We start from the raw sequence: 20,662 nt of genomic DNA, 5'->3' as shown, positions 1-20,662 counted from the left end.
GTACTCAGACATCTAGGGTTGGACCATGGAGGACTGGTATGGAAAATGAATATTTTTCATTTTCACTTTGAAGAAAGAAATCAATTTAAGGATTTTGAAGGGCAACCTGAACAGATACCATTGATCAAGTGGTATTCTTTTTTCTGTGTGGAAAAATAATTGGAGAACCAAAAAGAAGCATGAGTGATACCGACTAGGATGAATCTATATTCATACAGTCAACTGATGCTGGTACCTGGCCTAAAATGATAGTTGTATTAATGTAGGTATTATTAATGACTTTCACAGATATGTGAAACGTGAACTTGAAAGGTCTTAATGGTGAGTTAATAAGAGGAGAAACTAGAAAAATTGAGACCAACTCCATGGATGAATGATGACTTTGGCTGAGGACTGGTGGACTTTGAGTTGACATTTGTAATCCATATGTAGGTCTTCACTAGGCAGTGGGAAGTGATACCTGCATCTCACTGTAGCTACACAGCCAGAGGTTACCTTTTAGAGATGGCAGTTTAAATAATAATAAGCATGTAATCAGATTATGAAGACAGAGAGTGAATAGTTAAAAGATGGGAATCTGGGTCAAGCATTAATTATTCTAATGCTTAATAGTGAGGTAGAAGAGATTAGTTTTCAGCAAAAAGTTAACTCATCAGCAAGGAAGAATACTGAGAAAAAATTGTAAGTGTACAAAATAGAGCACAGACATGAAAACAGCTAGTTAGTTTGAGTAGAAGGAGCAGTGGACAGTGGGCAGAGAAATCAAAGAAGAGAGCACACGAAAAGAACAAAAGGTTACAGTATTAAAAGTTGTTAAAAGATAAAGTAGTGGCAAAACAAACTTCAGAAATTATTTTAGAAGCCAAATATTTCAAGCTTATTATTAACAAATGAAATTTTAATCCAATGAAATTGAGGAATTTGACTACTGCTAAAAATTGTGGCTTTTAAAATACTTATAATTTAATGTCTGTGGGTATATATTTTGACTACTTATTGCTTATAAATGTCTAACTGTTTGGTTAGACATTTATCTACTGACATGTCAGTCATCAGCAGACAAATATGTAACTGTAGTCACAGCAGGTTGCAAATTGGAGAATAATCCAAGAAGAGAAAGAAAGTATTATTGGGACTAATACAGCTGACTCTATATGCATCCAGGCAAGAGATGGTGAAGTAATCTCATAACATTATAATTGAGCTGAAAAGTTCTTGTCTAGTGATGTCACAGCCATTGCAACTTTATAGCAGAACATATCACTTATGTTTTTACATGTGTAAAAGAACCTAATGTAGCACCAATCATACAAAAACAGTACCTGTAGTTATGTACAGTTTATAATACTTGATAATAAATGTCTATAATATTAGTGTATTTTTATACTTTACTTTTGTTGGCATTTTAAGCTATGATATTTCTACTTATAATGTTTACAATGTAAAATAGTAGATTGCATTCTGTCAGCAGCAGAGTCACACATCTTGCATTTACGTGTTTCTCTTTTTGCCTCAAAAAGCCACATAGAATGATTGGCCTAGTCTATTTAGATTTGTGTAGGAACACTCTCTGCACAGGGCTGGAATAGTCCAACAGTGAACATTCCCAGGTGTAGCTCTGTTGTTGGGCAATCCTGACTGTATTTTTAGTTAAGCACATAATTTAATATTTGTTGTGTCAGGTTGAATCTTTGAGAACATAAACATGAGTAAGAGACTATTAGGGCTGCTGGCTAACCATAATTAATTGTATGTTTAATGCATTATTATCCTCATTCAGAAAATGAATAAAGCAGTCACAAATTCAGAGGAAAAAGACAACATAGAAGAAAGTAATAATAGATAGTAACTTCAATGTGTTTTCAGGAGATTAAAAACAAACAAACACATGGAAATGAAATGACTGAGAATAGAGGACTTTTCAATGTAGCCAACAGAAACACCATGAAAACAGGCCCAGGCAAGTACAATCAAAGTACGAAATGAAATAGGGCAAGGATCCCAGTGGAGTTGTTGAACTGGTATGCTGGATTAGAACCAGCACTTTTCTCTTTACTTCTGAAAAGTCAGCCAATCACATAGGGTTACAATCCCGGGACAGGAAATGAGTTGAATCCTCTCTGGAGAAATTGAATGGCCCTGCAGTGTGGTAAGAACTTCAGATTTACACTTATAAGAAGTATAAGGGGTAAAAAGCTACCCAACAATGCATATATGAATTATCAAAGAGTGGAGCTTATGTATAATGACCTGAGCTATGATGTAACAAAAAGGTAAAGCAAGGATTTAAACATTTTCTTTCTTAAGATGATATAGGAAAATGAATACCACTGAAGTGCAGAAGATTTTTAAAAATGCAGACTCGGGATTGGAATTAGGTCAATAAACTCAGTAGAATACAGAAGCAGAAATACCCATGCAATGTCAGGTTTTAGGCCTGGGAAAATACCTGGCTTCATGAAAAATGAAAGTAAAATATAATAGGAAAAGGGAGCTGCAGAAAAAAATAAAATAAAATAAAACCCTGAGAGGTTACCTAATTCATTTGATGATGGAGAAAATAATGAGATAAAAGTGATAGAGATTATGACTGTTTCTTTTCCTTGATTTATTATTCTTTGTAGCATTGATCCCCACCTGAAAATGTATGCCATTTTATTAGTTTGCATGTCTCCCTTAGGTAATAGGGCATGAAATTTGCTTACTCCAACAGCATACGACATTACTAATAAATTTTAAATGAACAAATGTGGAAATAATCGTTGAAACTGGTATAATAAGCTAAGTATAAGTCTTTTATGAGTATAACAAAAAATTATCAAAATTGTTAAAAATTAATTACTTCTAGAACTAGGACCATAGAGAGACATCCCGAGTATGAGTCAAAGACAAGCGCTCACTCATTATTTAATAAGATTTTCATACTATGTCACTTCTAAACATGTTCACGGAAAGCAAGCAAACAATAACAATGGAAAGACCTTTATTAAAATGAGAATTATATTTCAAAACTAAAAATTAATGAGGCAGAATTGTATGACTTCATATTAGTCATAGTGAATTAATGGGTAGAGGGAAAAAATTTAAGGAAGTCAAAGTTATAAAGCATTCCATACTGACATAATTAGGACAGCAATTCTGATATCAAGTGAAGGTATTGAGGGAAAACCTTTCTGTTGGCATTGAGTTACTGAGCAGAATGCACTCTATTTTAAGTCAAATACCATTTAGTAAAAGTACTAACATGCTCACAGAGTCATTGATATAGGCTGTATCTCAAAAAAATGATTCTTAAAGCAAAGAGTCCAAAGGGGTGAAAAATAAAGAAGCTACTATCACAGTTATTGGTTCCAGAATCACTCCACTTGGCCAAAACAGAAAAATTAAAAAATAAACCAAACCAAACCAGAAACAGACTGTTTCTAGAAGCCTTTGCCATATGACAAATCCATCTCAGGAAAACTGATGTTCTCCGTGATTTTTTTTATCCACCTATTTAAGACTGTGTCTGATTGGCTAAACCTAGATTCTATTTAGGGCATTTACTGTGAGGAACTCTGGGAAATGTGTTCTTTTATCTTATTTGCATCTGGAGAAAAGAAAACATACTATACGGAAACTGGACAAAGATTTGATTAGACACTTTGCCATATATCACCAGATGGACAGAAAAGAAGGGAGAATCTTTCAGGTGTGCACTGAGGTATGATCGAGGATAGGCTGGGTGATTCTGCAGGAACAAGCTGCAATAATAAACAGCATAGTTTGGAGAGCCACATGCATATTATTTCTTGATTTTGTGTAAATAAAAAGATTTCGTTTTAGATGTATTTCTACTCTGACACTCCGTTGTAAAGTTTTAACATTCCCTGGTAGCCACAGTAGGGGAAGGGACTATAATGATGACCCCTGCTTTGTTATTTGATGCAAGTCTCCCTTCTAATCATTCTTTGCCACATGGAGCTTTTCTCAATTTAATTTTGTAATATTAAAGATTGAGAGGCAATTTCTTCTTTCAGCCTTGTAAGACCTTGATTTTGTTAACTCACTTCTGTTCTTACTCCAGCTTGCATATTGGGTAGTACATTTCTGAATGCATCGTCTCTTTTTATGTGAGCTCACTGTAAATAGAAAAAAAGCTAATAGCAAACAGCACACCAATAAGCTTTCCTGATCATTTGCTCTGAAGATAGAGTACTTTAAGTATATTCTAAAGTAACTTATATTCCTAGTTTCCATGAATGCAGATTTTCCTAGCATTCTGTCACTGCATTATGCAGATTGCCAACTCTCTAGAGAGCTGAGAACAATTTCCTCATCTACTGCCAAATAATCACTGCATAATGGAAACATATTTCAGGTTTCATTACAGTAGCATTCCATGACCAGGAACAATTTCATCGTCAATTGGGATACTCTGCCTTGTATGCTAACACATCAGCAAATCACAAGGTCTTAGTGCTTCAGGAAACTCAGGATGGAAGACATCATTGCCTGAGATTCCTTGCTCAATGGCTTCTGATTGCATAGATAAAGATCGGGTTGTGTGGCAGGGGAGAGTTTTAGGCATCTGAGCTCTCTTCCTGTGTGGTAGTATGTCTTTGCCAGTGCCTGTGTCCTGGACCTTAGCTCTGCCGGTGTGAACTATTTTCCACAGTTTTAGCTGTCACTGAGAGGCTACAGTGTTATTATTTCCTGGGTCTCCTTGCCTCAGAGACTCTGAACATTTGCTGTAGTTTCCCTTAGCCTTTGTTTTAGTTCTCTAAATAACCTTTTCATTAAACTTTCTTCGTTTGAAGCAAAAGAGTTGGATTGTATTTCCTGCCAGGAGCCTGCCTCGTATAGAAGCTCTGTTCATTATAGACACTCAGGAAACTCCGCTGATGAAGACATGTGCCACCCTAGTAGCCACAGCAGGGGAAGGGAATACAGTGAACAAGTCACTAGCTTTTGCAGCTCCCTGCTGGTGTGAATGTACTTCTGCCTGTGTTTAACTGTCCAAAGTTCTATGTCCACCCCTCTCTTCAAAGGCAGCAGAAAGAGGTCAGCCTTACTCGTTTCTTAGAAAACCCAGTTAACAAACCCACTTGTAAGTCTGCCATGACTACTGTACTTGAAAGTCCGCAGAATGTTGGAGAATGACAGTCTGGTGTGATGTGAGCTTCAAATAGATATTGGGTTAGGTGGAAACATCCACTGAGATCAGGCTCATATATGTCATGTCAAGTTTATTTTATACTTTTTTCCCTTTCTTCTAGGGCTGAAGGGGAGACCTAAGAAAAGAAGTCTAAAGCCAGGCCCACACCTGTAATCCCAGCACTCATGAGGCTGAGGCAGGAGGATCTTTGTGAGTTTGAGGCCAGTCTGGGATACAAAGTGAGTTCAAGGCCAACTTGAACTGCATAACGAGACCTTGTCTCAAAAAAGACAAAAAAAAATTAAAAGAAAAGAAGTCTGGAAAGTAGAAGCTAATCATAGTTATATTTTAGAATATTTATCATAATGCAATTATTCTATCTTGGGCATTGAATTTTTATGAAGTCTATAAAGAAATAAGTTGCAATCTTATTACACACACACTTAGCAATGCAGCACACTACTGGGTTTATTATTTTTGCATCTGGAATCCAGTTTAGATAAAGATAATACATTGTTTTTTATATTAGACAGAGATTTCTATAACATGAATCAAGAAAATTAATAGAAGTGATCAAGTCATTAGTTTATTCCATTAGCAGAAACATGTTCTTGGAAGAGAAGAAGAGGAAAACACAAGATTGCTTACGATAGAAATTTTATATTACCCCTGATTAAGAATAATGATTTTTAAAATGTTCTATCAAAAAATGTTTTTGCAAAGAATCATAATACATTAGATTTAAATAGTTACAGCTAATTAATAGCTAGCAAAATGTTTGTGTAAAACTATGGAAAAGAAATTGGAGCACAAACAATTGGACTGGCCAAAACATTCCTGAAGAACTCTGAGATAAGGAAAATGTATGAAATACAAATAGAATGGCATAAAATCCTTCCATGCTTTGAATGTAATTTAATTATTAACTCTCACATTCATAGCTGGAGCATCATCAATCACCATAGGTACTACTTTTTTCTCAGTCACTAAAACTAATTATAGTCAGTAATCTCTACTCACTGACACTAATCACTACAGTACATTAAAAATCAATCTATTATGTGGTATCACGAAGGTCTCTTGAGTGCAGTGATTTTTTTAGGGACCTAAAAATTGCATGTTGATTATCTGAATATGTTACACTGATGCATCAAATTGCCTATATTCTTTAATGTGTATGAAAATGCTACCTATATGTATTAAGTTTTGTGCTGTGAACAGTCCTGCAGTGAAAAATATTTCTAGAAAAATGTCACTTATGGGATGATTTTTGAATTAGAATAATGTGAAGGGGGGATAAATTGAAGGACAAAGCGAGATGCTAAACAAAGGAAGAAAGAGCTACAGTGTCCTGCCTTGTACCCAGGGATTCTGCGCTTTTCCTATAATAAATTCATCTGATCCTAAGAAAGTGTCTGTGACACACTGAATATTTTAAGCTTCCCAGCATTGCCTTTTCTCCCAAGTACTTGTATTTATCAAATCAAATCTGATATCTCACATTCAAAGAATGTTACATTAAGTAACTCGAGAGATTATCTAATTCACTAAAATTGTGGCAACTAAGAAAATGTTCAAGCAGCAAGATTAGTAGCCCTGTTACAGTCCACATTTCCTGTTTCCCAACACTTATAAAAATTATAAATAAACATTAAATATTTACAGTTATATTCATAGCTATATAATTCTCTCCACTTAAATGTATTGTAAGATCAACACCCAGATATCCCTCCTTTAACTAGGTTTACAAATTGCTAATGTTTTGCTATTTTTCTCTCTTTGTATTTCTTTTCTTTTTCCTCCTGTCTTTTCTCCTTCTTTCACACACCTTTTTTTCTGTTCATTTCACTTAACCATGTCAAAATAATTTCAATTTAGTTGTTTTAACATTTCTCTCTTAAATATGAACATATCCTGTAAAACTAGTATACTAGCATATTTTTTGAAATTCAAATGGGAAAATCTAAGATTACTACTGAAATATAATCTGATAGAATGGCTACATGTTTTGTGTCTATCCTGTATGTATATTAATGTGGGTTTTTTTTTTTTTTTGATCCAAGAGCCTCAAATCGTGTGTTTGTTATTTGTTGCTGAAACTTAGCCTTCTTTTTTGTCCTATAGCATTTATTTATTTATTGTAAATATTTTATTAACATTCCTGAATAGTGATATGATAGGAGGGGTATTAATTTGGAAATTTCTACTTGTGATTTTCCTGAGAATATTCTATGTGATATTATGTTTTTACTTCATCATTGATCATAACATTTTTAAAGATGGTATGGACTAGATTTCTCCATTCTAAAACTCTTTTATCTCCTTCTGAGGTACTTCAGATCTTGTTTCCTAACCAAAAGGATTTAGTACTATGTAATGATTTTGATCTATAATCATTAAAAATTTTATAGTTGCATATTGATTAGGCATATATTTATAAATACATACATATACATATTTAATTTAGATTTATTTTGCTAAGTTACCTATATTCAGTATCTTTAATTCCTGACATGATAAATTTTATACTTTTACTAATATTGTAGATTTGAAGAGCATCTTGTATAAACGTACAAAGTGTGTGTGATCAAAAATTAATTAAATGTTTAAGCTTTTGAAACAATGTATCTGAATGCAAGACTCATTGCCACTATCTCTTTAAAAATAATCTCTGTCTGTTTGAACGCACTCATTCTACCCTTCTTGCCATTATCCGAAGCAGTTCTGGAAATCTCCCTTAGTTGCACTGTCCTGGCTGCCTCAAAGTCCTGAATTAATTCAAAATTGTTACCTTTTCTTTTGTTTCAATTTTTTCCAGATTATGTTTGTAATTTTCTTTCAGTTTTAAGAGTGTTTTATTCTTTTTATTATTTTAAGAGAAAAGAACAAAAATGAAATAACAAAAACAGAGACAAAAACAGAACAGCACAAAAATTATAAATTGATACAGAATTTCAAAACAAGATGATACCTTTTGTAGTCCTTTTGGCTTTTGGGAAGAGTCAGAAGTGTCATGGTGCTAGATGTGGTGAGCAACATGGGTGAAGTCACACCATAAGGTTTTAAGAAAATGCTTTTCTTTTGGATAGTGTTCAATGAATTTTCCATCATACCTTACAAAGACACTGAAGAGAATTCCCACAACTGCTTCAAAAAATGGCAAGGAATGATGGAAAAAATGAAGAGGAATATTTTAAGGGAAATTAATAGCAATGTGTCATTTACTATACTAAAACATTTAAAATTTTAACATTCACTATAAAGTTTAATCATGCCTCAGATGGGTAATAAATGATCAAGTAGAGGCTCAAAACCATATAGCTTCCCCCATTACTTTTCTCTTTAAAATATAGAGCTGTGTTTGACCAGGCTCTCATACGGCTTAGGCCGAGAAAGATTTCATAGTCACCTTAACACTACCAAAGGTAATCTAAAGTGAAAACATTTGAGGCTCCTATTTCTTTTCTATTCTTATAGTCTTTAGCACAGTCTATTTATACTTTTGTTCTTCATTAGCTTTCTGTTTGTTCAGAGCTCATTACGGTGAGAGACTCCACACGGGGCACTGTAACAAAGGTAGACTAAAGTACCTCCATGTGGAATGCACTTTCCTTAAAAGATCAGCACAGCGGCTGGGGATTTAGCTCAGGGGCAAAGCGCCTGCCTGGCAAGCACAAGGTCGTGAGTTCGGTTCCCGGTACCGGAGAAAAAGCAAAAAAAAAAAAAAAAACCCAAAACATCAGCACAGCAAACTATAGCAAATAATAATGACAAAGGAGGGATTTCTGCTTAGCAGACTGCATATACAAAATCGATAATATTTTGTGAGCCATGTAGGCTGGAATCCTCTCTAAGATTATTTTAACACTGAATCATTAAAAACTTGTAAAAATTTTTACAAATGTGTTTTACAGTAAACATCAGGACAGTTTTGCAAGTGTGGATAAGAGACAACATGGTGGTTAAGAATATAGGTGCTACAGCAGAAGCAGTGAGAATATGATCCATGTATCCAGCTCACTTTAGTGTAATTTATATGATCATATCCAAATGTTTAAAGGCTGTTATTTAATTGCCCCTTTAAATAATTTTTCTTTTCACCCTTTTCCATATAAGGGTGAGTCAGAACATGTGTTGCTCCAGGGAAGAGGAGAGCAGGTTTTGACCTTTTTAGAGTCAAAAGGTATTTAAAAACTGGGGTATGAAAAGAAATTCTTAAGTATTTATGCCACCCATAAAGCAAGAGCATCCGTGATTTCATTAGCATATCAAGATCTAGTCTAATGATCAGGCTGTTCATCATCTTGTCTAGTATGAGAATGACAAGCAGATACTCAAGAGCTGATAGGATGCTCTCTAAATCTCACACTTAACTGTGCGTTAGTGTGTTTGTGTATATTATACATCTTCATATGTATACGTCTATGTGTGTATATGTGGGTTTTGCATGTATAGACACAGAAATATTAGTGTGCTTCATTACGGGTGGTGCCTCAGACCCCACTGAAGGTATAACTAAATGCATAATATATTTATAGAATTACCTTTGTGATATGCAAACTTCTGAATTCTGAAATAAATCTGACTTCGAGATTTTCTCATAAAGGCCTGTGATCCAGTGTATAGGCTCCCTGCATTTTTAAAATTACTTTCTCATGGCTGAGCCTTGAGCCATATTTAGTTCTATACAAATATGAAGAACATAAAGTGGATGTTTGTCATTTGAACTCCAGAAGGGAAAAGCCTTAAATCTTAACCTGGTAAAAATATACCACTTGACACATCAGTGGTCCTAAATTTATCTAGCAAAGGAACTTTGTTTCTGAGTATATAGAAAAGTCCATGTGTGGCTTAAGGAGTAATATATCAGAAGAATATAGGCACTGGCTAGTAAATGTGCTTCAGTAGCTGCTGCAGAGGAGGAAAACATACACCAACCGTGTTGAGGTACCTAAAGGGTGATAGCTAAACTTCCAACCACGACGCCAGTAAATCAGTGCCAGAACTCAAAGGACAGATAGGATATGTGGTCATTGTAGACTTTAGTATCAGATACTAGGAGAGCACCTAAAGAATCAGAGAATCTAAGCTGTTACCAAAGAATGGAAAAATAAAACAAAAACCTCCATACTTACACAGTGTGTATCAGCACCATCTTTGTGTTACTTCTGTGAAACATGGACACCTTAAAAATCAGTAAATCACACATTGTACTTTAAAGAAACCTTGGTAGGGTGGAATAGAAAAAGCCCTAATTTCAAACAATAATTTCTTTTCTTGCTTTTGATAGTTGAACTATATTATCTGAATATATATTTTTATACACATATTAAAACATATCATATATATATTGTACTTTTCATATGGTTTTGTATTTAATCTAATATAGGACCATACTTTTATTGAAAAAAAAAACTACTGGGTATATAAAAATATACCTAAGATGCAAATCATGTTTTATATTCATGAGATAATAACAAAGTAAGAATTTCAGTTCAAGATCATTTATACTATTAGAAGTCTTTATATTTTCCCAGAAAATATAACATACTACTGCTGAACATTTCATTTAAAAGAGATTTTTCTAAGTATTACTTCTATCATTTTACTAAAATCAGTAAACATATTTTTTTGTGCCTGGGGTGTTAGCATTTTTCAGTTCCCTCTGTAGAAATGGAATGTGAACGAGGTAACAATAATAATAACAGGCAAAGACAGCTTCAAATATTTTTTAAAGAATTATTTCCAATTGCACAACCATTACAAGCCAAAGAAAATGCAGGACTGAATTTAAGAGTCACAGTGTTTAGCATTTAGAAATGTACCATTATTTTATAGATGGGTCAGTATAAAAAAAAGACTTCAAGTCATCTGAAAATACTAGAGTACTAAGATGCTTTGGGAAAATGAAACTGCAGTTTGAAAAAGTTATACATTCACAAAAAAGTCTGTTTCACCATCCAGACACCAGAAAAACAACCGAATACCCATTTGTAATTAGCAACTTGCAAATTAACAAATAATATGCTCTTGATCAACTTGTGATTAATAAATTGTACATGAACTAAGGGAAGAAATCATATTATTAAACATAAACAAAAACAATTTCAATTGTTTTGAAACATATTTAGTTTACTGAAAAGAAATATCATCAGCATAACATTCTTCAAAGTAAGTTGCTTGGAAATAGATTATAGTGAAAAAGGACTGTACACTTACAGAAGCATTTCTGTACTAGGTTAATGTCTTTCCCACAAATGCATGCCCACCCATGATCTGTGAGTTCTATATTATTTGAAAATAAGGTCTTTAAATGCATTCCTACTGGTTTAGAGTGTGTATTGGTCAGTTTGCTGGTGACCAGGATGAAATATCCAACACCCACAATTTAAAGGGGGAGAGATGTAATTTGTTTGAGTTTCAGAGTTCTCAGACCGTGATGGGCGAGTTCCAAGGCAGGAACTTCATGGGGGAAAAGCATGGCAGAGCAAAGCTGCTCAGTTCACTGCAGCCAGATAGAAAGTAGAATGAGGGAAAAAGCGCCAATGAAAGAAAAATCACCAAAGGTACATCCACAGTGATCCACCTTCAACTGGGACACACCCACTGAACGACTGATGAATATTGTGCTCCCAAGATAGAATCAGTTCTCCTGGAGGCTCATAATCCAGTCAAGTTGAGTTTTAAGCTTAAATGTAAGAGAGACGTACCGAAAGACAATGACTGTTAAAGCCTTTATTATAAGAGATAAAGTTAGATACACAGCCATGTGACAACAGAGGTAGAGAACAGAGCTTTAACTCTATAAAGCTATAATTCCATACAATTCCATATAAATTAAGGAATGCTTGGGATTGCTGACCAGCAGGGAAGCTAAGAGAGGGAAAGGACAGATTTTCTTTAGAGACTTGAGAAGGAGCAATGGTTGATTTCAAACTTCTAACCTCAAGAACTGAAAGGAAAAGAAAAAAATTTTTTTTATTTTTTTCATTTTAAAAATAATAGGAGGAAAACATTAACAGACAGATAATATTTTAAGCCTCTAGTCTGATATCACACTGACATATGTGCACCCATGTTTATGTCAGTACAATTTGTTATAGCTAAATCTTGGAAACAACACAAATGTCCATCAACTGAGGAATGGATAAAAAACATGTGGTACTTTTATACAATGGAATATTACACAGCTATAAAAAAAGATAAACTGGAGGCTTTTGTAGGTAAATGGATGAAACTAGAGGCCATACTCATAAGTGAAATAAATCAGGCCCACATGTGTAAACATCATATTGTCTCCTTGGTGTAGGAACCTGAAAGAATAAGTAAAACTCAAAGCATACAATAGATGATAAGAAAGAGAAAGAAACTGCTCAAATGAAGGAATGACTGAGATGAGGGAAAGAAGAAAACAGAAAGAAAGAAGGATATATATGTGTGTGTATATATATATATATATATATATATATATGTATATCTGGGATAACTGCACTGCTGATGTCTGATGGTATATTGAAAGAAACAGTTATGCTTAAAATTTTTTATGTTCTAACCAATTTTGCATGCTTATATCTGGTAATCTGAGCAACTGATTTGAAGGTAATAATAAGCAATGGAACAACCATGATGAATTCCTACCATCTTGTCCAGTGAAACTCTGTATTATCTCTAATGTTTTATCTAGTAATTATTTTTTGTTCTCTTTAATGGCTTGAACAATCTTCCATTCTAACATCTTATAATCTGAGCAATGTAGCTGAAGATAACAATATGTAATATAACAACCACTGTTAATTCCTTCCATTTTGTCCTGAAACCCTGCATCACTTTTAATGTTCTTGCTTTGGTTCATTTACATTTGTGATGTTGGCATGCTGCTATAGTTTTTCTTTTTTGTTTTTTTCATTTACTACTATCTTTAAAATAAAAAAAATAAACCTCTAGTTTGTTGCACTTTGTTATAGTAACTCTAGAAAACTATTATACTTGTTCAATTTAGAAAATTATCCTTTCATCACTTATATAAATCCTAAACCTAAAATCCACTATGTTTCATCTTGCCTCTACCACTGACTTCTTAAACTAGAAAATATATACTCCTTGATTATATGTTCAGAATAAAATTTCAATGGATAATCTGTTACCCGACCAAACTATTTCCTTAGAGTTTACTATTAGTTTAGACCTATATTTTCCGATGTTTCATTCTTTCCTCTGTGATTTGTGCATTAATATGATTTTATTAATAACTCAGGAATTTGCTAAAATTATTTAACATGCAAATTTTGCCCAAATATCACTTTTTCATTAGTTTTTAATGACTTCTTCAGTTTTAAGACTGCAAACCAACATATGTAGCAATCAAAGAATTTTGCAATTTAATTTCCTGGTTTTCATATAGTTCCTGAAAAAATGTCTAGTTAGGGTATCATGAATTTAAAAGACGAGTGAATGATCCCAAAATTTTAGAAATATTAAACAGAAAATGATTTAGTTACAAACGAAGAGAACATATTTCATTAGAGACATATGCATTTGAACTTCCTATAAAAACCCCACAAAATATTCTTGTTTTGAGTTCTCGAAAATACCTTTATGTTCCCCTATAGATCTTTATACTTGTGTAATCTGATTCCCTTCTTATCTGTTTAACTTCATCAACTTCTTTTCAGTCATTGTTCACACAAAAGCAGTCACACTTTTTCTTGATTGTTCTTAAAAGTTGTGTCTCTGTTCAAAAAAAAAAAAAGAAAAGAAAGAGATAAAGACATGAATGGGAAGATGGAAAGGAGATGAAAATTAAGAAGAGCTATTGAATGCATACAGATGTGGGGCAGGAGGTGTCCTGCGTAGCCAAGCCACAAACGACTTTTTTCTTTATATATTCAAGAGAAAGTCATGGAGTACCTTAAAGGTAAGAAGTTGGGAAAATTAAGCACTCACTCTTCATTCATATATTGTTGAATATCGGCTTAAATAACCCTTAGTTATTGCTGGCTGATCAGGTCCGCAATCTCCCAAGGTAGTGGACGGCAAAGACTTAAATAAATGAGACAATAGCAATGATCACAGGGCTGTAGGAGGGACGAACTCTCTTATAGCTTTAGTATTTTTTGAGTTTAGCCAAAGACTTCTCTGGGCAGCCCATATTTATTTGGTGTTTAAACAAAGTAGAAGGATACTCAAGAAAACGCGGGAATCTCACAGGATGTTGGGAGAATTTTCCCAAGTAGTAAATTATGTTAGTCAGAACTACCTTATCTTTAGGTTGGTATTTATTGTAGGAGTGTGGAGCCTGCAGCTGCAGTCTCCTTGTAGTTAATTGGGGTTGGAGCCAGCCGTCCTCAGCTGTGGCCTTATCTTGTCCTTTGAGGCTTCAGAGCTCTATAGGCCTCAGGGTGAGCAGGGACTCACAGAGGTTTACTTACTATGAGTCCCTTGCCCATCTCCAGACAAGGTGCCTAAGCGTCAGACAACTCACAAGTGAACATGGAAAGCCAATTGGTTAATATTAAGGTTAATATTAAATCCTTGAGATCTGAACAAATCATTGGTGGGGCCAACATGGTTTCCATAATAATATGGTTGCATTATTTGATGTTTTCAATGTGTCAGCTTTTAATAATGAAAAAACCAGTGGTGAGTAAAAGTGCAGGTCTTATCCCCAACCGAGAAATGGCCCCACACTGTGCTAGTAGACTTACCTTAGCAGTCAATGCTTTCTTCACCAGCACTAATCTGTAATTTTTAAAAACCCAATTTATTCAGCAATCCTGTTGATAAAGTTACAGTTGTTACTGGTTTTACTGTTAAATGTGGTAAGACTGGAATGAGCACCCAGTTCTCCCACTGACGAAGGTTTTGTTTAAGACAGGTGCTTGTATCTTCTTTTGTGATGCAAGCTGAGCAAGCCTGGTGGAAACCTTCTACTGGTTTTAAATTCATCACTCCTTGCATTCCAGAGGGGTTGTCTGGTAAGTGACGGTGCCATTTCCTGCCTTTTTCACAGATCACGGCTTCGCTGAGGCTGTCACCTCCCAGCTGTTTCTTACCGAACCACACTAGCAAAAGTCTTCCCACCACTTCCAGCACTTGTATCCCCTGCTTTGTTAACATCAGCACATCAGCACCTCTGATAGTATCTTTATTCTTCAAAATAGGTGAGGTTGTTGACATCGCTATCTTGAACTTTGAGGCCAGATCAGTCACACACGTAATATGGTCATGCTTTTCTCCACTTTCCTGCTTCAGTTCAATGGTTTTTTTCTTCAAAATCGTCCTACCCTTCTTGCTCTACACATTCTGGTTACCTTATTGCTCTGCGTGTTCTACCCACTTTGCCCATGGCTCTGCGCTTTCTTTTTACCACCATGCTTGCTTTGCACTTTCTATGTAGCCAAGCTGGATTAAATAATACTGTACAGTACTCTATATGCTAAAAAGCACACAAAGAGCTTCACAGCAAGTGTGCACAGGTCTGTCTGCAACCGTGATCTCAGCTAGAGGAAGTCGTGGACACATGTCAGAGTGGGAAAGACAGCCATGGGCATATTCATCATCTGAGCAGAATTTGTGAATGGAAGCAAAATTTTCCCAAACACTGCTGTTCATGAACCAAACTGTTCCCAGATCAAATTGTTCCTGAATGGAAGAAGCATTCATGAACCAAGGTCAAACTGTAAATGTTTTGAATTGTTTCAGGACATTGAGGACAGAACAACTAAAATATTCCTCAAAGTGGACTTGCAGAACTGTTTCAGAAAGTGGCAAAAAAAGTGGGATAAGTGTCTTTGACATAAGTGAGGGGGACTATTTGAGGAAAATTAATTGGCAATGCATCACTTTTACTGTAACCATTTCTTAAAAACTTAAATATTCATGATATTCTTTGGTCATACCTCATTTATTGCTAATGAAGCAACTAAAAATTTACAATACTCAATATGATAATGGGGGGAGACATACTTTATGCTATGTCAGCCACAATTTTGTAGTCAGTCACTTGGTTCTCATTGAGATGTCTGCCTTCAACAGTATTGTACCTCGACTATTTATAAAAGCCAAAATTTAAAATGTTCTTCTGTTCCTGTTTCATGTCTAGTCAGTATGCAATGTTGATTTCCAAATCTGAAGAAGACACATTAACACTTTTAAAGCCATTGTGTACTAGGTCATTTCCATAAGATTTTAAGTCTTTATGTCTATCTAGCAGGTAGACAATAAAAACAACATTAGAAATCCAACAATTCTTTTCATAACAGTATATATGCATTTAAATTTCAGTTGTATAAACAATTTCTGTAATTTCAGCCTAGACTTTCTTCCTAAATATGTGTCATGCTTCTGTTTGACAAAATGTCCTCAGTCGATTTAGTTAATTAGCTTTTCCTGCATTATTTATTTATAAAAGTAATGGATTCCAGAGATGTTTAAAATTACTTTAGTTTTCTTTATGCGTCGTTAGCTGTAAAACCTAGGTGAAGATTCAGAGCAACGCAGTTCACAAAACCTTTGGGAGTGTTACTGACTACAGAATTTACCTTGGTACAAGGGAGCGCGTTGTGGGATGCCTGGAACCTCATCAAAGGGAGTACATTTTACAGAGTTTATATATTAATTTCATACACATATTTCACTGTTTATTTCTATGCAATATTCTCCTCTTTTAATAATAATGTAACAATAAAATAGTTTGACCTCAAAATACTATGGCTAATGCATAATGTGGTATACATTATTAGATCTCTAAAATGTATCCATTTGACAAAACCACAATTTTATATTGTTTAATATACATCTTATTTCTCACAATTCCTCACATTTTTAACTACATTATTCACAAATAATTGAGATGTAGACACAGGGTATGTCCACACATTAGTGAATGAATAAAAAACATTATAGTACAGTCTTCCCTTAGAACTTATGGGCAATATATTCCAGGATCCTTTGCAGATACTTAGACTGCTTACAAAAAATGGAGTAGTATTTACATATAACCTATGCTTCCTGCATACTTGAAATCAAGATTACTTCTAGCAATGAAAATTCTGTGTAAACTTCTGTCATACTGTAATTTTTATAGAATTATGACAAGGAAAAAGTCTGCAGATATTCAAATAGGATTTTTTATTTTCCAAATATTTTCTAACGACCTTGACTGAATCTGTGAATGCAAGAATACATAGGTAGAGAGGCTCAACTTAATAAATCTATACCAGAATATTTTTCCACCTTAAAAATAACCTTGCAATTTGTAATTTTCAATGACATTGATGAGTCTAGTGGACATTATGTTATGCGAAATAAGCCAGATACACAAAGAAAAATATATGATCTCTCATATGTGGAATCTATAATAGTAGACTGCATAGAAGCATAAAGTAAGAAATAGCTGGCTTCTGAAAGGTATTAGATATGTGTGGTTGCCCTGTTTGACATTCATATCCATTTAGGGTCTCCCCATTATCCAGAAAATATACACAGAGAGTAGAGAAGGTGATCACTTTTTTCTTTTATCCTATTTTCTTAAAAGAAAAAATAAATGATGTCCTTGCAATCTGCTTGTATCTAAATGGGGGGGATAGAGCTTGAGAGATGATATAGGTAGAAAAAAACATTATTTACACAAAATAATCAAGGAGACTTTTCCATCTGATTTATAATTTTCTGCAACTTGATTTACATACCTTGAAATTATTCTTAATCATTTATAAATATGCTTCTTTATCCTATTTCTAAATATATTACCATGATAAAACTTTGTGATTTTTATCATACAAGTGACAATTTACATATATTTTATTTTTATAATTTTTTATTAGAAACATTTTATTTAAATGTGCCAAATAAAACCCCACATTTTCAGACTGTAAGATGTTAATATATTCAACAAAAATTTACATTATTTTACTGCCATGAATTTACAGAGTAATAATCCAGATCCATTCTGATTAGATGTTTGAAATATCCTAAATTACACTTCACAGATGTCACAAATCCCCTATAATAATACAGACAAAATATCTTTTCCTTAAAGGATGAACTGGTGAACTTCAGTCCATTCTTTCAGGACTTGCCCTTCTGTGTGAACTTCCTGATGGGGAAGGACTGCTTCTGGTCCTGAAGTGACTTGGATCTTGATCTTGACCTGGACCAGAACTGGAAATACTTCGGTCCTTTTATAGAACCAGACCTAGATCTTCTCAGTGAGGTTGATCTTGATCTACGAAAAGACACAGACCTTGATCGTCGAGGAGATGCTGATCTTGACCTCCGTCCTCTGCTCCTGCTGCGAGAGCGAGAGTATGGCCTTCCTCTGGATGGAGAATGTGATCTAGACCGTCACGTGCTTCTTTGTCTCCTGCTGTAGCGATGACAATCGTAAGCATAATGGCCCTTTTTCCACACTCAGCATCCATCACTGCAACCAAAGGGACGTTGGGCAGGTGGTCTCTCAAAGCCGGATCTCCTAGGCACGCCCGTTGATAATTCAACCCTCTCTGGGGAACCGCAAATCACCTATTAGGCAAATGTTGGGAGATTTCTTGCAAACTGCACAGTTCTTAAGGGGCCATAGTAACTGAAAGCCCTTTGTGACTCTCCTTTGCCAGCGCCAGTTCCCCACCAACGTACACCTTTGTTTCTCCTCTGTGCCATCCTTACACGACATTTTATTTATTTTTAAACATGGTACTGTATTTTTCTAAGTTAGCAAAAACTACAAAGTAATAAAAATGATTTTCTATGTGGTTATAAGATAAAAAAATTCCAGGCTTTCAATTTTTTAAAGCTATTTATATAATCAATGTTTTCTTTACAGCTTATTTTTTATTAGAAGAAAACGAGATCACATGGGTAACTATGAAAATAATTTACTGCAATAAAAATAGAATTATAAAAAGTCTAAATGTGACATGTTACTATGAAGGCATTTAGGATAAATGGAATTATTCTCAAATGTCAACAGTTCACACAGAGGATCTTTGTATCAGTCACTTTCTTATCATGGGGATAAAATACCCAGCACACACAATTTAGAAGCACCAGCATAAGTGAAGTCCAAGTCAGAGTCTCCTCTGAGACCTAAAGAAAAATCTTAGCTGTGAGACCCTGTAAAGATATATATATTAAAAAAACACAGTTAAATGCTTCCCACCTACAATGGCAAGGGTAGAATGAAAATTTCTTATTGTTTTAAAATGAAGAGAAATTATTCTTAATTTTCAAATATAATTATCCTCCAAGAATATTAGCTTATAATACTCATCATATCCTGGATAGCATTATTTGAAAGTTGAACAACTTCTATTTCAACTGGTTTATTTTTCTTCATTTTATCAAAATAGATTTTACTTGACCATAAGGTAAAATTTACATTTACTTGACCATAAGGTAAAATTTAACATTGGTGATATATGGTAGGCCACTAATATAGAATTTTATACTTATGAAATCATATGACTTATTAAAAATGTCTATGCTTTCAATATAGAGTCCAGTAAAGACTTTACCAATAAGTTAAGTTTTACCAATAAGACTTAATTTAAGGAAAGTATAATACTGCCCTACAAAATATTCTGAAAGTACAGTTCTCATTTCTAAATTATACCATGAGTATGATGACATGGGTTATTGTAAACCTTAAAAGAAGGAAGGGAAATTAAGAAGGAAGAGTTTAGGTACTGATAATATTTTCTCTGAATGAAGATTAAAATAATACTCTCCATATATCATTTCCTTGTTCACATTATCTATCTGTAATAGTGATTGGAAGAAAATTTTCATCCCCTACTGGACAAAATATAATTCAGCATCATAATGATACTTCCTCTCAGCATCATCAGGCCACCTGATAGCAGACAGGATTCCTGCCTATATAGAATCTTTGACTGTGGGGATCTGAGTGGAAAAGACTGAGAAGAACGTAAACTCAACCATCCCAGCACGTTTATTGCTGAACTTGAGAAGGCCCTCTCTGTGCAAGGAGAACAGAGAAGTCCCTTACAAGATAACAGGCTTTTCCAATAGTGATTCCTGGTGGGCTTTTGAAGGGGTGGACTGGAGAAGCAGAAGGCTGATGTGTCCTCTCTATCCTCTGACATGTCCCAGGGGACTGATCCTAACCTGCTGAACATGGGGCATCTGTGAAGCCAACATTTCTCTGAGATGGTGAGTGTGCTTATTGAAATTGGTCATGTCCCTGTCCGGGCTCCATCAGGATCTATTCATAACAGTAACAAAAAAATCTTCGATAATACACAAAGGTGGCTATCAGTGGTTCACAGAATAGACTATCAGTTTGGAAGCAGTGAGCGGATATTTAGAAATATAATTTCACTGATCAAAGTAGTATTGCTAACTGCCAAGCTCAAGATGTGGTTAGGACAGTTAATCCTGCAATCTGAGGTTGTCATACAGGAAAGTACATACCTTCAAATAATGCTATCCACTGAAAACTTTACAATGTATGTAGCAGAAAAAATATTAACTTTTAGAATTCAAGTACAATATTGTTTGTTTTCA

General features: G+C 34.5%; 1 pseudogene; it reads right to left on the bottom strand.

The window, feature by feature from the left end:
* Positions 1-18,192: 18,192 nt before the first annotated feature.
* On the bottom strand, positions 18,193-20,335 carry LOC102029363 (annotated as a pseudogene).
* Positions 20,336-20,662: the final 327 nt, after the last annotated feature.

The sequence above is a fragment of the Chinchilla lanigera genome, unplaced genomic scaffold (assembly GCF_000276665.1).
Source record: "Chinchilla lanigera isolate Chin_1 unplaced genomic scaffold, ChiLan1.0 scaffold00005, whole genome shotgun sequence".
NCBI lineage: Eukaryota > Metazoa > Chordata > Mammalia > Rodentia > Chinchillidae > Chinchilla > Chinchilla lanigera.
The sequence above is the reverse complement of the archived record's forward strand: the minus strand, read 5'-3'. Positions and strand labels throughout refer to the sequence as shown.